Below are 23,309 nucleotides of genomic sequence, written 5' to 3' on the forward strand. Positions count from 1 at the left end.
GGAAGCAAGCGAGCTAAAGCAAAGAGGAAGTTCGGTAACTTGAGTGCCCTGCTGAACAAAGAATTTGGGCTTTAAAACATCGTTCCTCTCTGTCTATATATGTTGTGTGCATGTGTGCCACAGGGCACATGTGAAGGCCTGAGGAAAATCCTAAGGAGTCTGCTTTCTTTGCAGTGTGGTCTCTTTAGTGCATGCTTCGATATGTGCACTTCTATTGTTCCCTTTCACGTGTGGCATTTATCATTAGCATCTTGCATCATTCGCTTTTCTATTTCTGTGACAAAACACCATGACCAAAGCAACAGACAACAAACAAAATGTTTAATTAGGCTCATGGTTTCAGAGGGTCTATGATGGCGGAGTAAAGGCTTGGTAGCAGGAATAGCTGAAAGCTAACATTTCACACTAAGCAGCAAGCTTCGAAAAGACTGAGGATGGTAGGAGGGTTTTGAAGTCTCAAAGCTTCCCCTTCGGCACACATTCTTTTACAAGGTCACACCCCCCTAATCCTTCCCAAACAGTTCTACCAGCAGGGGACCAAATATTTAAACATATGAGCCTATGGGGGCTTACAGCACATTCAGACCACCACATATTTCAACTCTCCACCCAAAGTTATGCTGTTTATTACTAGAGTGAGCCTTAAGTCCCTTTAGTCACTCTACAGGACTTCTGCATCTATAGTGGCACCAGCTAGTTTAAGCCAGTTTCAGGAAGGGTAAGCCTTGCCCTTTGCCAAATTGTAAGACTTTGCTCAAGATCTTCCAGACCCTTCTGTGTTTTTTTTTTTTTTTCCCACTTCAGCAGGAGTCACTGGGGAGAAGCAGTTGCAGCCAGAAATACTCTAACGCAGAGATCAGTCTCTGTCTCTCTGTCTCTCTGTCTCTCTGTCTCTCTGTCTCTCTGTCTCTCAGTCTCTCTCTCTCTCTCTCTCTCTCTCTCTCTCTCTGTGTGTGTGTGTGTGTGTGTGTGTGTGTGTTGGAGGGAAGGTGGGTAGGGAGTAAGGTAGGAGAGTCAGATAAGGGAGGTAGGGGGATACTCTACCTTTTCTTTTTTCCCCAGAATGAAGATAAATATTATTTTTATGAATTGTATATAAATAGCCTAGGACAAAAATCTGTAAAATAATAAAGAATTTCATAACATATTGTGGCTTTGATGATTTAATTTCCAAATTGTCTTTCTTCTTTTGCCTTTCTCTAACCTTTCTGATGCAATTGCCTCAGAATATACTCCAAAGTGTTACTTCTCTGCTTAAAGCAATTGGCCACAAGGACCAGAATATGATGACTCCTCTCTCTTTCTCCAGTGTTACCTGGAATTCTCGGTTTGTGTCAAATTTTACTGATCCACGAATAAGACAAATAACTTATAAGTCCATGAAGACACATGCTCCTGTTCCCCAGTTTGCTGACCAGATGTTCATCTTTCTGGTCTCATTGTGAAACGTTCTTCTCTCTGGATACTTTTTTTTTTCTGACCACACAATTGGAAGTGACCCTCCTTCCTCATGGCTCTTTATTGTCTTCAGATTTGTCCTGCCTGCTTTTCTTCTGTTTTTACTCAGAATTGCTCATCAACTAGGCCCACCAGAATGACAGTTGACACCAGAGTCTGGGAAACAAGCCCTGGGAGCAGACTTTTTAGCCTACAGATTTGAGCAGACACAAAAAACAAGCCATGGCTGGCTCTGAGAGCCAAGGTCAAGGACCAGTCAGTATGCCATTCTTGGTCAGTATAGTTTCTCACTGATGGAGCTGTGAGGAGGATCATTCATGCATGCCGCTTCATGCTAATGAATCTTTGCTTGGAGATTTTAATCTCATCTTAAAATGTGCTTGTGCATGTGATGTGTATGTTTTTGGTGCACACGTGTACTCTTTGAATAACTAGTAACTTACTCCAAACACTGTCTAGCATCCTCCTTTCATGTGCAGTTTCAGTTACCTGCAGTCAACCACAGTGTGAAAACTCTAAATGGATAACTCTAGAAGAACTTAACACTTTTAAATTGTATGCTCTTTTGGGTAATGTGATGATGGCTCACACTATCAGCTCTCTCCCATGTTAGCATGAGAATCAGCTCTGTGTCCAGCATACCCACGATGTAGCATTCTATCAGTCAGTTACTGTCACAAGATAGCAGTAAGTATATATAGAATGTTCAGTTCTAGTAGTGGTTTGAAGTATCTACTTGTGTCTGGGAATGTAATCTTGGAGCATAAAACAAGAGGACCACTGTGGTCAGGTTTTATATTAACTATCTAATATTAACCTAATCCTTTTTCTTCACTGAATGAGTTGTCTGAGACTGGGATAGTGTATTCACAGGCTTTAGAACATGGTTAGTCATTTTTTTTTATTTTCTTTCAAATCATGGAATGGGTTAACATGCTTCCTGGCTGGGCAGGGTTTAGACTCCCACACTGCCTATAAACAAGAGCTTTGTTTCACTTACTGACACACTTAGCTCTCATTTTGTGTTATCCATAAGTATGCTAGGACCCAACCTAAGACACTCTCTTAAATTCCACTGTGAGCTTTGTGGATGAAGCCATTATTTGAATGATACATGGAGTTAATGTTCTAGTTAATTTATCTTTCTACCCCATTTCCATAGGACCATCAGAGGTTCATTCTTTCCTGTTCAGATTGACTGACAGTCTTCTCAATGAATCTCTAACTCCCAAGTCTATTAGTCTTTAGAACAATAGTCACTGTAATATAGTATGATGCATACCTATATGTAAATATGTTCTTTTCATTATCACTTGTTAGTGACACTTCATAAAATTCTGTCTTTTCTAATAGGGTCATTTTTAGAAACCTTTTTAACAGTTCCATAATAAGGATTAAATGCCCTAAGCTTAGTCCAGACCTGAGTGGGTGGTCAACACCATCTGGGGCCTATTAGTAAATTGGCAGCTTTAGCATCATATACTGATCTTAAAACATATTGTTCCTTGGCTCACCCAACTCCTCTCCAAACAGAGGGTCTTGCCTTATTAAAGAAAAGAGGATGAGAAGTATTCACTAAGGAGCTCACGGGTAAGACTGAAAGTCAGATGTGAGGTGGGGTGGTGCCGTTGTTGTTCTGGAGAAGTTGATCCCTGGGTGTTTGGGATTCTGTAGTACAGTGCCGTGCGGTCACACTTTGAACAACTGATGTGCAGGTGTGAATGTTGGCTGGGGTGGGGCAAGCAATTACATTTTCCCTTTCTCCTAGTTCCCGGTGATGATGGGAGTAGCAGTTCACACGTAAGTCCATTGTTTGGAAGAGTCACTCTGGAAGTGGTCTATGACTAAGTCTTACCCTCCAGCCCATCATCCAGTTATCTCTAAGGCTGGTTTCTTTGTATTAATCACTCTTCTGATTAGACAAATAAGAGTGCGTGCATCAGAAACACTTTGCAGTCATTAAAAACCCTGCCCAGAAAATGGGAGGGAAATGAACTGGACTCAAAGACCTTTGAACTAGTAAATTTGCTTATGGGCTTCAGTTCATGATTTTAAGATTTTTATCAATGGTACATACATTTTGAGGTTTTAAAAAGTCAATCTTCTTTCTTTCACCATAGCCTCCATCATAGCTAGGATTTAGGATCTACCTTTGGACTCCAAAGATTCATAGTCTTTGTAGGCAAGTTTCCATTTCTTCTGATATATATATATATCTAAGTAGCATCTCTGTGCTATTTCTTGTTATTGTTGTTGTTGTTTTGTACTTTGATTTATTACTTCTTCACTTACTTTGAGAGAACATAGACTAGCTCTTCTATGATGTCTCTGTAATCACCTTCACACATTCCCTTTCTCACCTTTTTAAACATAGATACCGATTTTTTATTGGCCTTTCCTATTTACACTTGCTCTCATCTATTTGCTGTTCTTGTAGCAGCAGAGGTGGCAAGTGAGCGCTTGCACATAGACAAAGCACAAAGGCCGACTCACTGCAACTACGTGCGTCATATATGCTAACTTAACTACTGTGTAAGCATTCTTGAAGCTCTACCCCATGACCCACACCCCTCATTAAGTCTCACTTCGCAGCACTATCTTGATAGGCATTGAGATTTCAATGCGGGAACTCTGGTGGACACATCCAAACTATACCAAGTGGGAAAACATTATTGACAATTGAGTAGTGTGACTTAAGGGTCTCCTAACTTTCTCAAACATAATAATTGCTTTTCCTTATTTCTAGGCATAACTATCTCACTTTCTTTGGCTTATTCTTCTGTAACCCTCTGCTGATTTTTTTTCCCACTAATTCTCTGGCAGAGGCATGAATCTCTTTCAGGTTTTAAAACAGCAACTGACATTTAATTTCTTTTTTTTTCTTCTTCTGCCCTTACCATATATCCCCTCAGGATCCCTTCTGAATAGGCCTTTCTGCTCAGCTGCCCGCTAACTGTCTGTCATGCTAAATGTCTCTTTGTTTCTAGAAACTTCAGTTTTCAGGATCATGGTTTCCCATCATTAGCTTTCTGGGGCTCACAATTATTTTTAGGGGGACTCTCTCTCTCTCTCTCTCTCTCTCTCTCTCTCTCTCTCCTTTCCCTCTTTCCCTCTTTCTCCCTCTCTCTCACACCTGTGCACTCACACGTCTGTGCTTCATTTGAACTCTCATTTAGCTGTGCGTTGATTTTATTTTCACATTCTATAACTCCATTTGTTTGTATTCCCTACTTACCATGAGACTTCAGTCCTGAGATGCACCTGGTATCTTTCTAGGCTGTCTTCTAGGGAATGAAAAACTGTAGTCCTTTCCTGTGGTCGGGAGGGCAGCTCTGTGGATGTTCAGAATCGAGGGAGCTATACTCAGGCAGATTTTCAACATGTTCTTGCTTCACACCCACCCCAACCCTGTTTTGCTGAGATCCTAGGTGTCTCCTATTTCTTAGCTCTTCTGAGGCCTTGCAGTTTATACTGCTGCGTTCTTCTAGTTGTTAAGTCGACAACCACTTATTCGACTTCTTAGCTTGTATAATTTTGCTGGTACCATCTGCTCCTTGTTCTTTATGCTTTTGTTCTTTTAATTTCTTCATTATTATAATTTGGAGAGATTCGGAGAGGGGAAGAGGTAACTGTGTGTTCAGTTTGTCATATTTACTTGAAAGTCTGATCCCTGATTTTCATAACATCTTTGTACAGATGATAATCTTTATATGTATTTTTTGTAGAATTGATAAATAATTGGTCCTTTATGTTTAAGGACGTTGACCATTTTAACAAACCCAGAAACTTAATCATTGACATCTGTTATATGTGAAAATCCAAGAGGTTTGCAAAAATTGAAGAATTTCACTAGCCCATTTTCCCAGATTCCTAGAATACCCCATAATTGTTTTTTTTAAATTTTAATCACCTAAGTAGTGAGATTAGTTTACATCATAATATACTGTTTTACCCTCCATTTGCTTTAATATTGGATGTTCACAATATTTGAATGTCTGATTTTGAATTTTGTTTTGTTAGGGTTTTGGTATTGTATTTTTGGTACCTATTAAATCACAAAGGCATCTCAGGGTATTTTTATGTTAAAATGAGCAATGTTTTAGCTCACCTTTCATTGGAGAAACAACTGAATTTAGCAGGTAATTTTTTCTTCAAGGGATTCCTTTAGGGTTGCTGACTGAGTCTGAGAAGAAGTGCCATAGCTATATATAACAAAGTACTGATAACTGCAACATCTGGAAGAATAGATGGGATTTTAAAGAAATCTCTAAACAAGACACCAGTATTTATTGTTTAAAGTCTTGCCTGTGTAGAAGGGACTTGTGATATTTACACACAAAAAAGATAACTTGTGGTTGTCAATTCTCTCCTTTCATCTTTGAGGACTCAGGGATTAATTTTCATATATAAATGTTCAATTAAAATACTTTTTATGGAAAATGTGCACAAATGAACTTATGTTGTCCCATTGTCTGTTTTGCCACACTTGCAAGCATTCTTGCACTTACATTTCATTTCTGCTTCATGCTGTGACAGATTCACCTTATCCCCATTCTTCTAGATATAATAGTCCAAATGTTGTATAAATTCACTTGTAAATGCATCAGTTTATATTATAAAGCATAGGGTATATTTTTTTTACATAACTAAGTTAGCAATTGCTTAACATTTATTATGAATATGTGTTTTTTCTACTACTTTCATATTTCAACGTTTGTTAATTAGGACTCAAAGTCCGTAGATTACATTTGGTTGATACCATTTAAGTTTTTTCCTGTCCACTATAATTCTTATTCTTTTTAGAAACTGCCATTTCTTTGTTGAAACAACTATTGCTGTGTTATAATCAGCATTTTAGGGAGAGCATGTTTAACTTGTTCCTGTATCACTTTACTTACTATGTTAGCTCTCCCTTGCTATGACAAATTTGGAGAAAACCAACTAGAAGAAGGAAAGATTTAATTTGCTTTGAAAAGTTTTATTGTGTTTCAGAAGTTTTGGTTGGGTCACGCAGCTCTGTGGTTTGTAAGCCTGTGGTGAGACAGAGAACCTTGGTAGTATGTGGTGAGAGAATGCTGCTTATTTCATAGAGGCCAGGAATGAGAAGCCAGAGACAAGGTCCAGCAGTGCTGGAGCATGCTTTTAATTCAAGCACTTGGGAGAAGTTGAGTTCCAGGACAGCCTGGGCTACACAGAGAAAACCTGTCTCAAAACACCAGAAGAAGAAGAAGAAGAAGAAGAAGAAGAAGAAGAAGAAGAAGAAGAAGAAGAAGAAGAAGAAGAAGAAGAAGAAGAAGAAGAAGAAGAAGAAGAAAAAGAAGCCAGAGACAGACAGACAGACACACACACAGATATAGAATGTTGGGGACAAAATATAGTCTGAAGGGCATATTTTCTTGACCTTCAGTTGCATTCCCACCTCTTAAGGTTTTGTCCTATCATAATAGCCCATCCGATTATGAACCAACTCATAAGTACATAGGCCACTAGTGAGCTTCGAATCTTCAGCGTCTAATAATATCTCCAAAGCCCTGTTGTATATTGCTACATTGAGAACTAAACCCTCAACAAAAGAACCCTTGGAGGACATTTCAATCAAAACACTTATAGTTGGTGGCTGTTTTTAGAAACCTGATTCAATTCTTGTCAAACTTTTTTTTTTCAGAAACCTTAGATAGTTGGAAATCTGTAATCTCTGCTACATTCTCCATGAAGTATATGTCTAATTGTATATAAACACATATATATATGTCTGTCTGTCTCTCTCTCTCTATCTATCTACCTATCTACATGATATCATAATATCATATATATGTACATGTATACACACATATACACACATATATATCATATGTGTATATATATTTGATATTAGTGTTTTCTACCTTTTGTAAATTTCCTACAATAGTTTTATTATCTGAATTTTCCTTAATGCTTGGAAAAAAACCTTTCTGTCATTCTTCTTGCTTTTTTGTGTGTGTGGAAATTGCCCTGTGAAGAATTTTTCCTTCATCTCATATTTGGTAACCCAGAAGCACAGTTACAACATTACTAAAATCAGAGTGACATTTCTCCTGTAGTAATTCTAAAGAAATTAGCCAATCACCTTTCCATGTACATTTTCTTAACCTGTTGGTCATAACGTTTTCGTCTCTTGCAACATTCATAGGCATTCTATCATTTGGGATGAATGTGTCATCTTGGTGGGAGATGTTGATCATGGGTAATCTGTGCATGAGTAGGAGTGAGAATTAAATAGGGGCCCTTTACATTTTCTCTTCAATGTTAGAAATAATAACAGAGCAAAGTATAAAAACTTGGAAATGAATTCCTTGCCTACCATTGTCTTCCATGAAAACATTGCTTTATTTAGGTTGTTAATGTAATTGCTACAGTTTGTTTGTATAAATTTATAGGCAAGTATCTTTGTTTATTTACAAGAGTGTTTTGCGTGTGTGCATTTCTGGCTGGCGTGTGACTTGTACACCAGGATATGCTCAAACTTATCATCTTCCTGCTTCTACCTCAAAGTGCTAGTACCCCAGGAGTAAGCTGCTACATTTGATTTTGCCAAATATGATAACATTAGAATAAACTCTAACAAGGAGGCATAGTACAAAGGAATTTATTATAGGTCTTTGCTTCGTAGTAGCAGCACTAATATTATTATCTATATAATATTATATTATTATAGTATATATAGACAATATTGAAGACAGTCTTCAATGGTCTTCATTCTTGAGGTAGCAAACTTAGCAGTTGATGGTCACTTAATTCCACCATTTTCTATTCCCTGACATAGATGTGACTGATTCCCATTCTACCTATAGCTGGTGTTGCATCCTGGGATTATGACAGCTGAGGTAGCAGGAGGCTTTCCTAAAGAGGGACGTTCCATGGAAGAAGTTCTGCTTCTCAGAGAAACATCTGGACAGAAAAGCTAAAGGAACTGTAGCCAGAAATACTACTGGAGTCATGGTTTGCTGAAACCATTCATCATTTCTGTCTGTAGAGACCACTGGGAAGGCAGTAAAAACCACTATGCAAAATAATACTCTAAGCAAAACTCAGATTACTTCGATAATTTATTTTTCCTCTTTCAAAACAGAAGTTTGTGTGTTTTGTTTTATTCTCCTGGGCAGAACATATATTGAGATATAATTTTCATTTCATAAAACTTATTACATGCAGCATATTCCATATTTGTTTTATGTATTCATGTACCTTTTATTATATGTTTTAGTATGATGAGATTGTGAACCATAACCAAACTATTGATTCAGAACATTGATGCTGTTTAATCATTAAAAACCAAACCAAACCAAAAATAGTAAATCATGGACAATGAAGATAAAATTAGTTTGTAGAAGGAAGCAGCCATGTTTGAAAGTGTTGTTTAATTGAGGGTCAGACAAAGATGCCCAATCAGAGAAAGATTTGACAGAATGAGTCAGAAGAGATAGGATCTGTTCAACTCCCATGAACAAGGACAGTAAAAAGAGGCAAATTAAAAGAGCATCACAGGGAGGGAGAGCCAGTCAGTTGAGAGTCAGCAGTGAGTACAGCACAATGAAGTTGAGTTCATTTGTGAGTTCATGCAGTTCAATACCCATTAATAGAGGCAGAAAGAGACAGAAAATTAGAATGAATTGCCAGTTAGTTTGAGTCCAAACAGAGCAATTCAGTGAGAAGCTGAGAGAAGCCAAATTGAATCAGTCAGCTTGGAGAGAAGTTTGAGACAAAGCAGCTGAGTTGAAATCAGCCACCCAGAGTAAAGAGAGAACCAGAAAGGGTGAACGTATACAACATCTCTGAAATGACGGTTACATAAACTGATAGCTCTACTAAGAGAGTTGTCCTAGTTTCACAAAATCAAATGGGTTCAGAGATTCAATCCCCGTCCTGAAGAAAATGCACAGGACCTACTAATTTGTCCTAAAATATTTTCCCTTCCTTCTTCTGATAGTTCCACATTAACTTAGGCTGGTTTGGTATTTATATTTGTGTACAAGTTATCGTCTTTATTATCTATAGGTAAATAACTAGTATAAATTATTAAAAGCATATTATAAAAATTTAGATTCTCAACATTATTTAGTCTTTGACTAATCAACCTCATTATTTATATAATTAGGTTTATAAGAAATTAGTTGTTTATAGTTTCAAATTTTGAAATTTAGACATATTAATTAAAAAGTTTTCTTTTTTATTTCTATATTGCTTTAAGATCTTTAAACTCATATTTAGTTGCTTTAATTTTTTTTTTTTTACTAAATAAAGTGCATTATTGAATGACTCTATTTGGCATCTTGAGAAAACTACATTTTAACTACATTTTAACATAACGACAACATAAGTTGTAGTTCTTGTTATTCTCTGCCTGGTATCTCAACAAAATCTTTTACTTAACAGCTTTATTCTTTGACGATTCTGTACATGTATATAATGTGTTTTGATCATAATAACTTTCATTACCATCTCTTCCCTCTTGTAGTATATTCTAAAAAGTTTTAAACCTAATTTTAAATTTCAAAAATAATAGAGTTCTAAAAGGAGATATTTTATAAAAGTAGATTTTATTTATTATTGTAGTGCTGTAAATATGGATAAATATTTTTAAAATAACCAGTGTGTAAGGAAATGTAAATTTAAACTGCTTTGTAATCTGTCTTATCCTAGCCAGAATGGGTAACATCAAGAAAACAGTTGGCAACAGATACTGATGTGGAAAAGGAGGAATACAGGTGGAAGCATAAACCGATACAGCCCAAGTAATATGGCTTTTCTCAAAAGCAGTCTAAAGTAGAACTAAGATATGCTCCAGCTATACGACTGTTGGGCATGTAACCAGAGGGCTTGAAGTCCCACTGCAGAGACCCTTACCGCATCCATGTTTATTGTTGAATCATTCACCATGGCTAGGAAGCAGAACTGGCCTAGGTGTCTATCAATAGTTGAAAGATAAAGAAATTCAGTACGTATACCCAGTGAAGTTTTATTTAGCCCTAAAAAATAAGTCAAATCATGACATTTACAGAAAATGAATGTTTTATTACTGTACATTATTACTGTAGAAATTATTACTGTATTATTCTTTTTAATAACCCAGACTCAGAAAAACATATGTATGTGTATATACACACATATATATGTATATATGTATGTATATGTGTATATATATGTATGCATATATGTATATATGTATATATGTGTATGTATATATGTATGTGTGTATATGTCTATTTGGGGGAGTGTTAGGATATATATATGTATATGTACACATATATATCATATATATATATATATATATCATACATATACACACTCACATTTTTCTCTTACTGGTTATTTATAGTATAAAACAAAACTACAGAATCCAGAGTTTTTAGAATATCCATAAAATTTCTCTGAAGTTCAGATTTTATTTTCCATATCTATATTTTCTATTTTTAATTTGCCTTTAATTTGTTAATGAACCCAATGAAGCTGAGGTAAGTATATGTATGTATGAATGTATAGATAGATAGAAAGACAGACAGACAGATAGATAGAAGGGCTGGGGTTCATTCAATAATGAATGTAGAAAGAGCTATGAGAGAGGAAGAGGTCTTTACAATAGAGGAAAGACAGAACAATAGAAGTACTGTGACATTGCAGTCAGTGGGTAGTGCTCAGAGGAGGAAGAAGACCTATGGGGCTGAGAGATGGAGTGGGAGAAGATGAACAACAAAATATGAAATGCCACTGTGTAATTCATTACTGTTTATGCAGATTTTTAAAGGTCCTGGAAACCCGCAGCAGTCAGACCCCCAGAACACACAATAGTGAAATAGAAAACCGGAGCTTTGTAACTGGAGACAGCTTCACCATTGAGCTGGGTCGAACAGGCCAGGCACACCACTAGCCTAAGCTTTGTCGTTCTCATTAACAAATTAAAGGCAAATTAAAAATATAAAAATATAGGTATGGGAAATAAAGTCCAGAGTTCAGAGAAACTTTATGAATATTCTAAAACCTCTGGATTCTGTAGCTTTGTTTTGTAGTATAGAGATTGAGTAAGGGAGAAAATGGATTTAAAAAACAGTGAGCACTGATATTCTGCAAAAATACTGTTAAAATTTAGGCAAGTGTTTATTAAGATGGCTCTCTGCATATATATATATATATATGCAGAATATATACATGTATATAGCATAGATTTATGTACATATCTAATATATTGATGAAGATACAGAATGAATTACATACATGTCTAATATATATAAATTTCTATTTCTATATAAGTGTGTGTGTGTGTGTGTGTGTGTGTGTGTACTTACATGCACAGTACATGTGTGGAAAGTAAAGGAACAACCTTTTGTTAATCCTCAGGTTGCTTTCCACATTTTGTTTGAGACCAGGTCTTCCACTGACCTCAAACTTCACCAACCAGCATAGCTGCTGAGTGACCTTCTAGGTGATTAAGCTTCCAGGGATCTATCTGCCTTTTTGTCCTCATCTTATTTGTGGTGGGATTACAGGTGTGCAGCACCATATCACATGGGTTTTGGCAATCAGAATGCAGGTCCTCAATGTTAAATGCATTATAATCCATATTATAACTTAGTTATCATAACTACTTAGTACTAACATAAATATTAATATTCTTCTTTAACTTTGGTTTTATCAACAATAATACTGTAAATATTGTGGGTATATACTTGTGACTTTTCTGGTTCAAAGAGGAAAACATGGATTATTAGACGTCAGTAGATTAGTTTTGTATTGTTGACGAATTTTGAAATTTGCTTGATGTTTGTATATTGTAATTCTAATTCTAATTAAAGAATTCATGTGTAGCTACACCTGACATTCATTGTCAGTGCTGCCTTGACCTCTTTTTCTACAAGTAGTACAGTTTCTATATTTTCTTATTTATTTCTGCCATTTCTACATATGAATGAGTTCTTGTCTCATACGAGTTTTACTTCCAAAAACCTTTTAAACATGAAATCATTGTCTTAATGTTTTTACTATTAGAGAGAACTCAGTGGCCAGAAATATTTTACTCTTTTGTAATAAGCTTGCCTCTTTTATATAAATTAAGGCACTATATAATAAATATTTGATATAGTTTATTTTACTTACTTTTTATAACTTTTATAAGGTAAGTATGATGGTTAGTTTTAACTGTCGAATAGACACATCCTAGAATTGCCTAGGAATGGAGTCTCAGGGGGATTGTATAGGTCAGGTTAGCCTGTAGGTATGTATGCAAGGGATTATCTTGATTGTGTTGACTGTGGGTGACACAATTCCCTAGGCTGGGCATTGTGAACTAACTATATGAGTGAACAGAATGAACACTATATTCATGCATTCATCACACTCCACTCTTGATTCTTGATGTGAAATGACCAACTTCTTCAAGTCAATTGGCCTTGACGTCCCTCAAGTGATGTTCAGTAACCTGGAATTGTGAGATTGAAACAAACAAAAAACACCTCTCTATCCTGGAAGGTTTGGTTTTTTTTCTATAATAGGAAATGAAATAGTCTATTTACTTACTTTCAAATAATTTGGAAGTGGCAAGTCTTCCAATCAAGTCAATCAGAAAACTGTATAATATTTTCAGTTCTAATTGTTTGCTGGTTTAAGATACTTTATCAATAATAACTAACTCATTCATTTATTAATGTCTATATCTGAACTTCATTTTTTCATCTTTTAATTATTTTCTAAACTTTTGCCTTCAAGTTGTTGATTCAATGTCTTTTTTTTAATGTTAACTTTACTAACGATTAAATTCTATCCAAGCCCTTAATTTTGATCGAGCTTTTTTTGTTTGTTTGTTTGGTTTTTGAGACAGGGTTTCTCTGTGTAGCCCTGGCTGTCCTGAAACTTACTCTGTAGACCAGGCTGGCCTGAACTCAGAAATCCTCCTGCCTCTACCTCCCAAGTGCTGGATTTAAAGGCATGCGCCCCCACTGCCCCACTTGATTGAGCCTTTAATTGTTAATGTTTTAAATTGCATTAGAGTGTTATTTAGATTTTACTTTAACCCCTTTTTACCTCTATTATGTGCGTTTGGTCTAGAACATTGTTGGAAACCATCTTACCATTTTTTATCCTGCTGAAATCCCTGTGCCTTGGCTTACCTCTTACTCTGGTATAGAAAGGCTTTGTCAGAGTTTGTCCTGAGTCCTTGGCTTGCTTAGTTTTATTTCCTCACCCTATTGACGCTTGCCCACTGATAGAGCTTAGGGCTGGCACCATCTGATTTCTGGGAGCCATGAATTCATTACTGTTTCAAGATCTAGATTGTTTAATGGGTGAAGGCTTGCTGGTTTGAAATAGGTTTTGTGATACCCAGAATATCAGATTCTTTGTGATTAAGAACTGTTTGTAGTTTATATCTGGGGTACTGTCTTTAAACATGCAGTATATTCATCACTATCAATATCTCCTTTTCCTCTTCTTCTTAGACACACATAGACCACACACACACAAACACATACCACACATTTACACACACCATTCACACACACATACAACACACTATGCACACACACCACACCCATACTACAGACACACACAATACACATACACCACACATGTATGATGCACACCACACACACATACAACACACATGTACTACACACACACTACACATACACCATACACAACACATACAATATACACACAACACAAATACACTATACATGTATCACACATACCACACACACATATAATATATATACAACACACGTATACTACACATATACAAAATATACCACACACACAACACACACAATACACATATACTTCTCACACTACAGACACTACACATACCACACACATACATACACCACATACTATACATATACAAACACACAAACACACATACAACACACACATAAACACGCACACCACCTACACATATAACACATACATAACACACACAAAACATAAATATTCACACCACACACAAGCACATACCACATACCACACACCACACACACATATAATACACACAACAAATACAAACACATACAACACACACATATAAACACATACACCACACACATGTGTAACACACACACCACAAACACAAATACACACACCACAAACACACCACACATCATCACACACACACACAAATACACACACCACACACAAATACACACACACACACACACACACACACACACACACACACACACTGTGTTTTGGGAGTAACATTCCCCAGAGAATGTAGGGCAATGATAATCAGCAGGGTATATGTATGCTCAACCTGGGATTATTATTTACCCCACCTTGCAGTTATTGCTCGTCTTGGAGATTTGGTGTATATTGTGTAGAATTGTGGATTTATAAAGCTCTGCTTTCATATCAATGATTGTATGATTGATGATTGTCCCTGTCTTTAATAGCAACTAATTATGACTCATAGTTTTTTCACCAGGAACTTCTGAACCTAACGAATTTTCTGTTTCTAGTAGTAAAATGACTACCATTGATAGTTTTGGGCTTCATTGATTTTTGGATTTTTTTGTGTCTTCACAGATATTTGTGCAAGAAGCTAGGATACCATGAATCCTTTAATGCTAGACAAGTCCCAATTTTGAATGATTTCTCTGAATTATAGTTTTACACACTGAGATGTAGGTCTTCCTTTTGCCTCTAATAATCATCTAGCTAAATATTGGTCTGATAAATCAAGTATAATACCTTCAGACTCAGAAGACCAAGAGACTTCCATCCTTATTATAATGACATACTCTGATTCTTATTCAGGACGAAGACTGAAAACTATCTGAAATTAGTGACTGTCAACAGAAATATTCAGTAGGATATTCAGTAATCCAGTTATTATAACAGTATTTATGGATAATTTTTATTTCTTGGGCAAAAGAATTTATTGAAAAATAATGTTTGACAGAAAAATACTGTATTTAGCAATTTTTTAGTCTGCTATCTGCCTACATCTACCCTCAAATTCTTCTCTTGTTGTGTACTATCTATATTTGATAAGTAATGAGAAGTCAGCTTCAGCTAAGTATTCACTGAGAGCTTTAGCATCTTCAAATACTGCTTCGTCAACCCCTCTCCCCCCCCAACACAACCCCCCCCCAAAAAAAACCCAAAAACCATTTAGCTGTGTAAGTGGTCCAGTGGGAAACGGAATGCTTGGCACTGTCTCCAAGTAAGACTGAAAAATAGTTTTGTTGTGGTTTTTTTTAGACTCCTGAGATATTGTACAGGGAGTTGACCCATTAGAAGAAATATGCTCTATGTAAATGTGTAAGTTATAGATGACCGTACTGTGAACTACCCCAACACTTAGCTACAAATAGCAATTACTGAGCACACAGTTCTGTAGTTCGGCTGCTGGGGGTAAGCGTAAGCAGACATTTGCAGACATTAGTAAGGATGCAGATAACTTTTAAGATGTTGATAACATTTAGGATGCAGAAAACTCAGTATATCTGAGAGTAAGTTGCCAAAAATTTTTATTTACTTGGCCCAAAAGACAAATGTTAAGTACATTTTATTTAATTTATCTGTAATTAGATATTTCATCTTTATCACTTGCAAAATTGACATCAATATAATATGGCTCTTCTTTCAATCCAAGAAAGGGAATCTTTATATTTCATTTATTCGATATTTATTCATTATGTTCCTTTGAGCCCTAGAGGGATAAATCAGAGAATTGGAGTTTACATTTGAAATTATATTGTTCAGTATAGTAGCCAATGGCTGTGTGAAAAATTTAATTGAAATCTTGAAATGTTCTATTGAGCAGCAGAAATGTGGTCCTATTGGTTTGCAATGTATAGGCAGTGAAAGTACAAACTGGATTGTGAATATTTACGATGAAATTAAATTAGGAATTAAAAATATCCAGGGTAGTGGATTGGTACTCAGAGAAGGAGGGAAGGGGAGGGTTGTGGCAGGGGCTGTGTGAGGGGGGAATGGGAGGAGGGGGGCGGTGATCAGGATATAAACTGAATAAATACATTAATGGAAAGAAAACCTCACCTAATTTTTATGGTTCTGTTTTAAAATGGTAATATCTTAGATAGGCTTGAGTTGGTTGAATATAATGTAATAGTAATATTGACTTAAATGTATATTATTAAAATTAAATTTCAATTTCTTTTCCTTTTTTTTCCTGTGATGCTAACAACAAGCGTAAAGTAACACATATAGCCCAGGCATTCTATCCATGCTTAATTTCTTTCAGGCAGAGCAACTCTAGGAGTCAAGATAAGAGAATAAAAGGTATTTTTATAAACAGATGGAAAATAAATCCTAGCAGTAGATAATATTACATTGGGTAGCCATGGAGGGACTCTCTTGACTTTTAACTTGAAATCTGACTTATATGAAGACTTCAGTAGCATGAAGATCTGGGGGATGAATGTTTCCTAGGCAGAGGCAATGTCAAGCACAAACCCCTCATGTGGGACACAAGTTTGGAGAATTCAGGCTGGAAGGGAATGAGTGCGAACCAGGGGAGGGTGTTGGGTGCTTGATTGTGAGAAAGACAACAGCCAACCTATTCATCTCGTGGTTGCCAGAGGTCAAATCAACGTGTTTTTGTTTGTTTGTTTTTCTTTTTAACTTCTGTTAAGACTGAATGAGGTTACTAATATTCCAGAAAAAAAATTACAGGGATTTTAATATTGTAACCATGGTAACTTGAATTATTCACATTTTACTGAAGTTTCCTCCTTTGTAAAATGGAGCGATACTAGTAATTGCCTCACAGGGTGATTACAAAAATCAAATACAGTAGAATATGTATACGTGTTCTAAGTGGTCAAGATGTCAGCTCTTCCTCATGTGCTATATATCATCAGAGGATGGGTTCTTTGTTTTTTTGTTTTGGGGTTTTTTGTTTGTTTGTTTGTTTTAAAATAGAGTTTCTCTGTGTATCCCTGGCTGTCCTGGAGCTCACTCTGTAGACCAGGTTGGCCTCAAACTCAGGGATCTGCCTGTCTCTGCCTTCCTAGTGCTGGGATTAAGGGTGTGAGTTACCACCACCTGGTCTGAAAGATAGGTTCTTATTCCTCAAATTAATTATAAATTTAGCTGTAGAATATCATAGGTGTGTGATCTCAGTTTCATCAAATACGGTTTTAAAATACCCATGTGTTAATATTTCTACTTTTTAAATTAAACCATCTTTGTCTAGTAGATAATCCTTTTTTTTCTTTTTCTTTTTTTTTTTTTTTTAGAAAAAAATGGATTTATTGAGTATGCTATAAAAGGCAATAGGTTAGACAGTAGTAGCAACTCAATTATTTTACTAAGAGTTTAGTAATGAAACAAATATATAAGTCACTTTGAATCACTTTATTAGATGAATGAGAGGACAGAGCAGAAGAGGAGAGGGAGAGGAAGAAGGAAGGAAGGAAGAAAGGAAAGAAGGGAAGAAGGGAAGAAGGGAGGGAAGGAGGGAAGGAGGGAAGGAGGGAAGGAGGGAGGGAGGGAAGGACGGAGGTAGGCAGGCAGGCCCTCTCACTACCTTCTTCATTTTGATTTCTCTTGCAACAGGATTCTCTGAGTTAATGTTTCTCGGTTTTGGGTGAGTGTAGGTTTATAGGATTTATGATATGATTACTTTCCATAGGCCAAATATATTGTTATGGACCTCTCTTTCATTATTTAAAAGCTTATGACATATGTATTTTATTATATATTGCTTTAAATCATTTTAAAAATAGTTTAGGTTTAAATTAAATAAAAATATAAAGCATTGTTTCTATGAGAAAATGCATTCCAAGTTACACAGAACCAAGTTATAAAAGAACTTTTGGAACACAGCCCATTTATAAATTCAGGAATTTCTCATATATTTTGGGGAGTGGGAATTCTTAAATGTCTCATTAAAAGTTCTCCTTGGAGAGCATATTTCCTAAAAAGAAGGGTAAAATTTAGGACTGTTAGTTTTGACAGAGTCTCCACTCTAGTCCAGGCTAGCTTGGAACTCATTATGTAATCCAGAACTTGCAGCAATCCTCCTGTCTCAGTCTCTTCCCATGTGCTGGGATTATAAGCCTGAGCTACCATGTCTAACAAGGATTCATTTTTAGATAGCATGGTAAGCTTCAAAGAAAAAAATGTAATATGAGGTTTTCTTTGAGTAGGAAGTATTTTGCTGAAGGTTAAATAGAAGCCATACAGTGTTTCATTAAATCTGAGAACAATGTTCTCAGAACTTCTTCCTTTAATATCCTTTGAAGACCTATTTTGTACTATAGTTATGAATAAGAAAAGTAACTGAGGTGTCTGCAAATGAAGAAGAATGCTATTGGAGATGCATAGTCCCAAACCTTCTGTAGTAAACCTGTTATGGAGTGAGAATTGCATCTTGAAAATATTGGGGACCATTGAAGCATCTCGGGAAGAGATATGACATGATCATATCTGTTTGGTAGAACAGCCTGTGCATGTTTGAGAGATGAACTTAGTCGTGTGACTGCAAATGAAGGCAACTGACAAGGCATTTAATAGCACAAAATAAGAAACATTTTTTTGGAGTAAACAGAAATTTTAGAGAGCCTTGGGCAATGGGCCAAAACCGAAAACAACCCCAAAAGCCAAGAAGATTGAAAGAATTTGACAGAATTTATTCCAAGTTGGACATGGAGTAAGTAATACTGGTGCTCCCAGAGGCAGGGGTTAGTATTATGAGAGTCGGGAAGAGCTAACAAGTCAGTGGGTTGAAATCAAGATGCTCATGAAGTAACTGAATTGCTTGTGGATTTATTGGTCTAAAGCTCAAGAATGAAGACATATTTGGGAGATGTTAGGTCATCACTGAAGGCATGGATAGAGATAAGATTCTTTACAGGGGTATGTGCGTGGAAAAGATGGTAGACAATAGTGACTTGGGGGAAAATTGCTTTAAGTGAGACAATAGTGGGAGGGAAATGATGTAAGCGAGACTGAGCAAATGGGAAAAAAAATCAAAGGAATGAGGTGCTGGAAGGGGAAAGTTTGAAGGAGCCAGTAGTATATAATGCTGAAGGTCACAAGAAGGTCAGAGAGCATACAGAAGGAACACAATACTATGGGATTTTAAATTGGCGTACAGCATCAGGAACTCTAAAGAACAAGTGTAGCAGGACAGAAGTGAAAACCAAGTCAAAGCATCAGAACTGAATGAAGGGTAAAGACCTGGGCATGATGAATTTTGACTCTGAGTTCTGAGGGGAAGGAAGGAGGATGGCTGTCTGAGGCGTCGGAGGCAGCCTCAGAGACGAGACAGAATTGCTTTCATATCGAGGATTGGGACTATAGTTTCATCACGAGCAACTCCACAACTGAACAGTGGATATTAGATAACCAAATGCCCCTGATGTGCAAGGGGAGACGGGCTCTCAGAATAGAGTCTCCTAGGCGGCACGTTTGGTATCTTTCCATTGTAACTGTGTTGAAACTTTAGACAGCCCCATAACAATAGGGTAACTTATATGTGTCCTTCATCAATTAGTAATCTTCATTTATTACCAATGGGAGCTTAAGAAATGATTAATTTTCATTATGCTCTCAAAAAGAATAACGTCTATAGTCATGGCCTTCATAATGTCTCCAGAGTTCTATCTTTCCTTTTCTCATTCCTCAGATTTTATGGCTCATTAGAACATGTTCTCCATTAATTGAACCAAAATTATGCTTACTGTCAGGGATATGATGATAAACCAAACCCAATACCTGCCCTTGAGACACTGTAGTTTTTGCACAGGGCCTGTTAGGAATGAATCTCGAGGTTCTTTCTGTCACTTCTGCCGATAACCAGTGACACAAACCTCTCTTCATCTTCCGTTTGCTGTGATGATATTCAGAGCCAACATCAGCTTCTCCTTGGCACAGACTTTAAGTGTTAGTTTCATATGACAGTCCTATCAATTCCTCTTGTGTAATTAAACATAGTTACAGAGGGACACAGGGAGGAAGCTTTTGGGTTAGCTTTCTGTCTCTGGGTAATAAGGTATTAGAGAAAAATCAACTTAAAAGGAAAAAGGTTGCTTCGTCATATGTGTACTGATGGTTCAGTCTGTGATTTCTTAACTCTGCTGCGCAGGCCCTGTGATGGTACAGTGTGTCGGGGTGAGAGCACTTGGTGGAAGAGTGCTAGCTACTTCATATGCAGTTGGACAGCAGAGCAAGAGACAGAAAGTGACAAGGTCCCAGTCTGATCCTTTAATACAGTTCCTCCTGTTGTGGTGACACGCCCCCACCATAAAATTATTTTTGTTGCTGCTTCATAACTGTAATTTTGCTACTGTTATGATCACAATGTAAATAATTTTGGAGATAGACATTTGCCAAAGGGGTTGCAGCTCACAGGTTGAAAAGCACTGCCCTATAGGCATGCCCCAATAATCCAACTCTTCCCCTTTCCACAGCTATTAGCTGGGGACGCTAGAGATAAAGAAGTTATGTAACACTTCATTTTTCTCAAAATATGTTACATTGGGGAAAAGCACAGTGTTTGAGAATCAGAACATCTGGGTCCATCAGTAATCACTTTTGTAGCTCACTAGCTAAGAACACATCATTTAACAGCTTTTACAAGATAAAGATAACACTGGCCCTGCCTATTTGTTAGGCTCTAAGCTTTGATTTGTGTTACTACCTTTAAATCCAATAAAGGAGTGAATTGATTGTAACTTAAATCTGTTGCTTTGGGATGGTGTCAGAATCGTAATGTATTTTGCCTTAACTTAATTCATGCCTAAAGTTTTTTTTCAGATAAGGAAGACACTAACTTGTTAATTTTGCTTCAACAAAATTGAGATAGGCTCCCGTCCTTTGCAACAGAAGGCAGCCCAAGTTACGCATGGTTTGCTTCAGAATTCAGACCCTTGCCTCAGCAGAGGCTTTGGCTGGTTCAGATGCACGCTCTTTTGCAGAGCGTCCTCTGTGGTCACATCAGAGCACAAACATGAGTTTTGTGTGGCTAACTGGATGCTCGTACTGCTCACTAAGGAAGGTGACAGCATGACTGTAGTCATGATTTCTATGTAGTTGTCACAACAAATCTCGGCCCAGAGAAAAGGCAGGATTTCTGACTCCTATGGGAACCTCTGTGTGATCTTAGCATTAGTAGAAAGAAATAGTCCCCACATTATTATGATTCAAGACTGTTGTTTGAAGTTACAATACCTTGTAAAAGTTTAAGGGTTCCAATTGGCCTAGGGGAGCAGAAATGAAGTCCAAGGGATGTGAAATCAGACTTTCCTGTAGGAAATTAGCACTCAGCAATCTTGTTCATTGTCAGCTGAGAAGGAGTCATCCCCCAAGGATCAGTTACGACACTAAATCCCTTTGCTACCCTGGTCCCTCTTACAGTGGCCATTAATGATTGACATCAGTGGTGATCTGAGTTATACATTACTCAGTAATTAAAGTTTTCTTTTGCCCTGAATTCTGTGACTTAACACATATGATTCAGCCTTTCCTTGTCTCCATTGTTTGAATCCTCAAAGGACAATGAAAGTAGTCTGAGTATTTGGAAAGAGCCTAGATTCAACACTGAGTAACTTGGCATTACCTTTGTGTTAGTTAAGTACCCGGCAAAAAGAAACCAGCACACAGCTATCTAGTGAACAATAGTGTTTGTCTCGAGCTTATTGATAGAAAGTCTTTAGGCAGTCATATATGTCAAATACATACTTCCCCTAATCTTAACATATTTGTGCTTTCTGAACAGCTTCATCTTTTTTATTAACATTGAAACAACAACATATAAACATCTACTAAGAAAATATAACCCACAAAACCCACTGTCTACAGTATTAAATGATAATCGTGCATGTGTTTGCACATGACTGGCTTTCTGATTGCCTTACGTGGATTTGTGGCTCGTGTATATACCTACCAAGCATTTACAATCGTTGATAGCTTTATGCTTTATCCTCTTGATGTCTAAAATTATGTCCCCATTGACAGGGATGAATTCTGCTCATCAGACACAAGGTATTTGGGCCACGTCGTATGCATAGCAGGAGTGGTAAAGTGTATCTCTAGAATGCGATAGACCAGGATTCAGAACTTCACTTTGAACCTGGGCAAGTCCCCTCCACCCTGTGGGCATCGACTTCTTCATTCAGAAGCTATGAATTAATTGCACCTCCTTGTAAGATTCAAGGAGGCAATACATGTAAGCAGATTAGTGGAGAGCCCACTGCAGCATATTTACGGGTGCCTACTATGTTATGACATAGCCATAGAGAAGACAGAGCTCGCATGGCTTTGCCAAAATAGACTACTGGTACGTGTATCTATATTAACTCTGTTATTTCAGTTGCTGATCAATTATGTGCATGCTCACCTGCCTCCCTTGGGAACCTGCCTCCATTGGGAACAGTTGACCATGTTAGAACCATGTTTTGGGTTCTAATTTGCAGGAATGGAGCAAAGATGCAGCTACTGGAACCAATGGGAAGAGAGAAGATCATTTTTCTATGACATCCTGCAATGCTCAAGAAAGATCTGCCTTCCCCACCCCAGCTTTCATTGAGGAGTTTCCTGGTTCAAAATGCTGATAGAGCTGAAGTTGAGAAACCTTTAGGTAAATCAAGAGGAATCCTTGTACAGAGAAATAATGAACCAATTCTCACTGAGAAACCAGTTTGTCAAGCACCTGTTGCCCTTCAGTCCCAGGTACAATACATCACCTTCCAGGGTGGAGCTGTGCACAGTTCACATTGCATGACTGCACGCATTAGTTTACTTCATTCTCAAGATTCCCTAAGAGACGGCCGGATTGGCATAACTTTCCCCATCTGCCCTCCCTTTTTTTTTTTTTTTTTTTTGCAGAGGAGGAGGAGGAGTTAGGCTGGGAGGTTGAC

Source organism: Apodemus sylvaticus, chromosome 20, assembly GCF_947179515.1.
Source record: "Apodemus sylvaticus chromosome 20, mApoSyl1.1, whole genome shotgun sequence".
Taxonomy (NCBI): Eukaryota; Metazoa; Chordata; class Mammalia; order Rodentia; family Muridae; genus Apodemus; species Apodemus sylvaticus.